We start from the raw sequence: 6,862 nt of genomic DNA, 5'->3' as shown, positions 1-6,862 counted from the left end.
AATTGAAATATCAAAGGCAATATGTTAAAATTTATTTCAAATTTTCTTTAATCTCGCAACTTCCTAGTTCGATCAGACAATGGTTAATCAAATAAAAAAGTTCAAGAGAACGGAGTACCACACGGATCAGTTATAAGCTCAACCCTTTTTCTAATAGCCATAAACGACATACTTCAACAATGCTCACCGATTGCTAAAGGATTATTATACGCTGATGACTTAGTTTTACTTGCCAAAGGAAAAAACTCTACATCTATTTAAAAACATTTACAACAAAGAATCAATTAGTCAAAATTGTGGTCTAGGACTATCGGATTACAAAAACCCTCAGTTTCACAAATAATATCAGATTTTTAGGTATGGTTTTACCCAAAAGCTCTCCTAGAAAAAACATACAGAAGAACTTAAAAAATCATGCCAAGCAGAATTAAATTTAATGAAAACTATTTCCAGCAAAAACTGGGGAGTAGATCAAAATACACTATTAGATGTGTTTAAATTTTTAATCAGATTCAAACTCGACTATAGTGCGATAGTTTATTCATCAAGCAAAGTATCAGTATTAAAAACCTTAGAAACTGTTCAAAACACAGCTCTACGAATAGCTACAGGTGCGTTTCGAACGACACCAGTTGAAAGTCTACAATGCTTGACAGAAGAACCACACCTAAGTTTACGATGCAAATACCTTCCTCTCTAATATTCTTCTAAAATAGCTAGTAATAAAGAACACCCTACTTATAAAAATCACTATAAGATATACACTGATGCATCCAAATCTTCAAACGGTGTTGGTGCGGCCATCCTCATTACCAATACATCCTTAAAATTTAAATTCAATCCCAATTACTTCATCATACACTGCATAGTTGTTTGCAGTATTACAAGCAGTTATCCACATAAAAGGGTCGAAACAATCCCCGTCTCTCATAATAACCGATTCGCTAAGCTCACTTCGCATTATCAAACGTTTATATACCAATACTCCAATTGCCTCCATATCCAATCAGAAACAGAGATTCGAAATAATAATAATAAGATCACTGTTGAGTTTATGTTTGTTCCATCACATTTAGGTATACAAGGAAATAAAGAAGCAGATGAACCAGCCCACTTAGCATCCTTCATCCAGGACTCCATTCTTATTAATGAGGTTTCTTCAGATGACTTCGGGTCAGAAATAAAATATAAAGTGTTAAGTGCGTAGCAAAATAAGTGAAGTGTATCACAAAATAAACTCAAGGAAATCAAACAATTAGTGAAACCGTGGCTCCAACCTACAGCGAATAGACACAACCAAGTGAGAATAACACGTTAGGACACATTAACTTTACACATAAACACCCCTTTACGCGAACTGTGCTGCCAGTGTGTGAAAATTGTCAAGTAATACTCTCCGTGAAGCATAGACTAACTCAGTGCAAAACATATAAAGAAGCAAGAAAGAAGCACACTATTAAAAATAATATAAAGGGAGCCTTAGGAAAAAACATGAATATTAAAAACACACTAAGTTATCTTAAAGGCTCAGGACTGTATCAATTATTGTAATTTTTTCTTACTTTGCCTGTATTGTATTTTTTAGGTCGCTAATAACCCTTGTGGTTACAGCGTAAATAAATAAAAGAAAGTACATTGAGGATTTAAAAACCACAACGAGTATTACTTTCTAAATTTAGTACTTGCTGGCAGCTAACAATAAGAAAGAGATACATAGAATATCTTAAAACACGAAGAATATTGAATTAAGTATGAAACGAAAATAAATAAACTAAAAACAAATGTTTTTAATATTTATTAGCAGAGGACAAACATAAAAGTCATAATATTTGAGAACACTGAAATAGCAGTAACTTGGAAGTCCTTTTGGACGAAAATGACAGATTTTGAAAAAAACAATAAAACTATATCAGTTAGTAAACAATATAGTGTGTCACAAATCTGTATATGTATCTGTGCCAAAGGAGATTCTATACAAGTTGATAATATAATTTAAATAAATATTGTGCAAAATGTAAACTTAATATGATTACTAACTGTAAATAAATATTTGAAATTGGCAGAAAAATTAACATTTTTAGATAAAAAAATCGATGCAAAAGGCAAGTGCACATTAAAATAATACGAAAAAATATTTTTTTTTACTGCAAAAATGTAGCAAAATAAAGATGAAAACGACCCTGAGCAGAATAAAGATACCGAATAATTGCCCAATTTGGTCATGTTTTTCTCTCTGTTACCCCGGGTTCCAGTCCCCTTTCATTTGACGTCTCGTACGTCAAAGTTTCAATAGTAGCAACAAAAACACGATCTAATGTTTCTTTATATGCCTCTATATTCGTTTTTTTAACGTCACAGTACGACGACACCCTTACGTCCCGCCATAAAAGAGACAAAATAACCACAAGGGATATTAGAATCGTTGTCTTATAAGACACAACATGGGGCTCATCCACCAAAAGAGCCGTTCCCTTGCTGTTTCAAACACACTATACAGTGTATCCTAAATAGTTATGTATAAATGAAAATCCAAGCAGATATCAATATGTAAATCAAGAATATGTTCTAAGCAAAAATTTATAAAATTAAAGAATATAAACTTATCAAAAGTTAATAACATAAGTTAAATGCAAGCATAATATTTAAAAGATAATTTATTTTAAAATATAAGAGGTAAATTATAAACTAACACGAAAATTAGATAAGAAATTAAACTACTAAGCAATTATTAAAAATACTATGCAAGAATTAAATAAAAATTCTTACCTTATTTGCAACTTCTATTTTCTTAATATTCTTGCTTCCAATCAAAAAAATATACAGAATTGTTTCTTGTTTAATATGATATCTTTTACTGGTAGTAGAAGACGTCGACTATTCATAGCAGCTCGAAATAGATCAGCTGACGTTAGACCAGTCCATTTTCTAAGACAGAGAATCTTCCCAAGACCGTTAAAAGAGCTTCTGCAATATAATATCCCTCATCCATTCTTGCTTGTTTTCTTTTTTTGATTTAAGATTTTCACGTAAAAGTATGGTAATAGATGTCTTCATTTCGTTTCACTATTCTATGTTGCTACTAGTGTTTTCAACTATTTTCGCAAAATTCTTATTAAGCTTTGTTTTTAGTTTTTCCAGGAAGTTGTTTTTTTTAGTAAATGTTGAGCCTTATTTCCTGTGAATTATTTTGAATGGTATATTGATATTTACAACTAATAAACTATGAGACGAGAAAACATCGTTTGTTTCTGTTGATAAAATCAACATTATTTCGCTCTAGAGTATCACTGTGTACTTTTCGTGTATAAAGTCTTCCTGGATGTAATTTTAAAAATGGATTCATTACAACCATATCCGTGTCTTGTCAGAATTGGATCATTCTTTCTCATCTTTCGTTTCCTGTGATAAGATCATATATCTGCACAAAATTCTTGACTGCCTTGTCCTATTTTGGCGTTTAAAATGCCCAACATAATGATTAGTTTTAGGTAATCTTCTGGAGTCAGATAGAAAGTTTCTATTTCTTCTTCAATAGATTGGATATCAGTGCGTAGACTTGAATGATGTTTATATTAAAAGGGACTTAATTAATTTTCCATAACACATCTCTCGTCTTATAAGGGCGCCATTTCTATTTCTGGTTCATGTATATCTATTACTCCAGAATCTACTCATCTAACTTGTACGCATTGCAGAAAATGATTTACTATCTTGTCTGCTTGCTATATGCTTCGAATGTTTCACTTATCGATCCTTTTTACTTTAAGGACATTCATAGGCTGACCGGGAGTCTCGAGGGAGTCTTATCGTCCTCTCCCAATTAAGGAGACCCTGGTACTTATCGCCATTTCTTTCGAATTTTTTTCATGAATCGCCAAGATTATGGTGTCCTGGAGATATCCTTATGGATCTTTTATGTGGTAGTCATCTCGTGGCTTTCAATAATATAATGCGGTTAAAAAATGTAGCTCTTCTGTCATTGGATTCAACTTGTCAGCTTAAGAGTAATAAAGTGCTCTTCCACTGTCAGTTCTTCCACCCGTAGCTGTTTACGAACAAGTGGGAGAATACTTATACCAATAAATTAATTTATATTTAAATGGGAATAAGCCACAATTAAAAGTTAAAATCCGTTTATTGACGTTTCAATTTCCACTTCGGAAATCGTTCTCAAAATACAAACATTAGTATTAATGTTTGTATTTTGAGAACGATTTCCGAAGTGGAAATTGAAACGTCAATAAACGTATTTTAACTTTTAATTGTGGCTTATTCCCATTTAAATATAAATTAATTTAAAATGCCACAAGAAAATAGCTTCAGAACAATATTAACTTATACCAATAATTGTTTGGTTACTAGAGTTTGTAGTAGAAGGAAATATAGTGACCCTTCTGCCCTCGGAATCCTAATAGCCATTCGGGGTCGGAAGAGACAAGAGTTAGCCAAGAGAGATTGATAAAAAAAATTAAAGACATTTTACTCAATACAAGCTAAAAAGTAAAATGTGAAGGCCCTTACGATCTGCAAGGTGCGTTTCATAAGAGTATTGATACACTTTGCGTTCCCGCTTATACCTCAGGGTGTGGACTACAGACTGTATGGCTCGTTCAGCATGTCATAGCACGGAGGGTGCACGACATTTTACTATGTAGATGCCTTAACTTCATGGCCTGACCTGACAAAATTAGTCCTGATACCAACAATAAGATCAGCAATGCCATTACAGCATGGTAATACTATTTTTTGTAACGGCTTACTGATTGAATGATAATTATTGAAAATATGATTACTGACTTGTAACTGGTTCTACCGATAATTCGGTAAGTAATAAAGAATAAGTAATCTAAATACCAGTTATCGAGTATATAGATCACAATAGTGGTTAGGAATATTTCTCAATTTTTTTAGTACTGAGTAGGTTGCAGATGTTTACATGATTCAATTGAAGTAGTTGATGTTTTATGCGGTAGGAGCGCTATATTGAAATGTACTCTACTGTATCAACATTTTCGATAAAATAAAAAACATTTAAAAATTAATTACAAAAAATTTGTTTTTTCGGTCTAAAAATGTGGTTTAGAAAAATTATAATAGTTTTAAAGATTATTGTAAAGGCATATTACATAGTAAAAATGAGTGTAATTATGGTATATCTACTATAATATAGTATAGTTGCTAATAATGGCGCCACTGATGTTTAATTCAAATCTTATAAAGCGTAGCGGTATACGGTTTGCAGTGACAAAATCGAATATATAAATTTGGACGTAAAAATCCGGTAAAATTTCCGAACACGATATTAGATCAAACTAAGCAAATCGACATTTTTATCGATTCGAACAAAAATTATAAACCATACTCTCTAAACCATGGTGTTACTCAATCTTAGAAAATACATCAAAATTACTTGAAGAACCTTTTCCTTGGAATTAAAAGCGTAACCTAGAAAGTTAAAAAATTGATTGCGGATAATGCAAAGTAATTTAAATTCAAAATAAAATAATTACCCTTTTTGAAGTTTCGTTTTTATCCAAAGATATTTAACAAAACATTTTTAAGTAATTACCGCCAATATCTATCTAGTAACACCAACTGAAATACGCCTATCAATATATATTGAGTAAGTTTTTTGTGTGACACTGGTCGAAAATTCCATTATGGTACAGACTATCCAAAAAAGATATTTAGAAACAATTTAGGCAAAGAAATTCTCCAGGCTTAGTGAATATATAGACTCCTACACGGTTATTAATAACTACGTGGTAAAGCAAATATTTTTTAAATGGAACACTCTATGCGCTCATATTTGAATTCCTCTCTAATCCCTGTTTTTACAATATGAAGTTTTACGTTGCCATATAGGATATTTATCAAATTATGTCCATGTTTTTTTAACATCGCTATGAAATACGCACCCTATATACAAAAAGAGCTCCTTGCCAAGATAGTTTTAATAAAACATTTATAATTTTCGATTGTGACGGGCAATTAATAATAAGTAAAAGGCCACTTGAAAAAATAACAGTCTTTAAATTATTATCTTTTTAAGCGTTCTGTGTGACATGTTTATTATTTTCTTCTACAGCAGAACTTTATTCTCATTTTTAAAATAAAGAACAAATTCTGGGTATTAGGAGAAAATTCGAGAAATTTTCTACTTACCTCCAGAAACAACGATTTATTTAACGGAAGGGGCCAAACGAAAGAGCTTTTGAAAAATGAATGAATCATGTTGCTGGCACTGGGTCAGTTACCAACAAAAATGCAATAACTGTAACAATAATTGTGGTATAAAGGAAATAAGTCTAAAGTAAATGTTCAAAATGTTCAAAGCCAACGTCTATGCAAGTTTGTAACCAATTTTCAAATGACCGAGCCGCAGTTCTTAACATTTGAAAGCAAATATTATTAAGAGCTTCTCTGATTATATTTTTATACGATCTCGCATTGTCGAAAGCTTCTGGTACGCAACGTTTTTTATACAGCACCATATGAAAAAATCAATTTTTTACAATTCTGGTGATTGCTGTAGCCACAGTTGGTCCTCTATTGCCAATCCACCCGCCGAATAAGAGGAACGTGATTAACTGGAGCACTGCCGTGTAAATACCACAACCTTTGTCGAATATTAAGTGGAACATTTTGCAGTAGTAATGACAAATGATTATTCAGAAAATCCAGATATATAGTACCATTCACACGGCCGTCAAAAAATATGGGCCCATGATTACTAGTAGTTCCTACTACTTACTAGTAGTAGAAAAAAGTCATAACGGCAGATCGTGAAAACAAAATATTTTACCTTGTAAAAATTGTGGAAAATTAGATTTTTAGAAAAATGAACCCGGTTCAACCCGGT

The sequence above is a fragment of the Diabrotica undecimpunctata genome, chromosome 11, assembly GCF_040954645.1.
Source record: "Diabrotica undecimpunctata isolate CICGRU chromosome 11, icDiaUnde3, whole genome shotgun sequence".
In the NCBI taxonomy this organism is placed as follows: domain Eukaryota; kingdom Metazoa; phylum Arthropoda; class Insecta; order Coleoptera; family Chrysomelidae; genus Diabrotica; species Diabrotica undecimpunctata.
The sequence above is the reverse complement of the archived record's forward strand: the minus strand, read 5'-3'. Positions refer to the sequence as shown.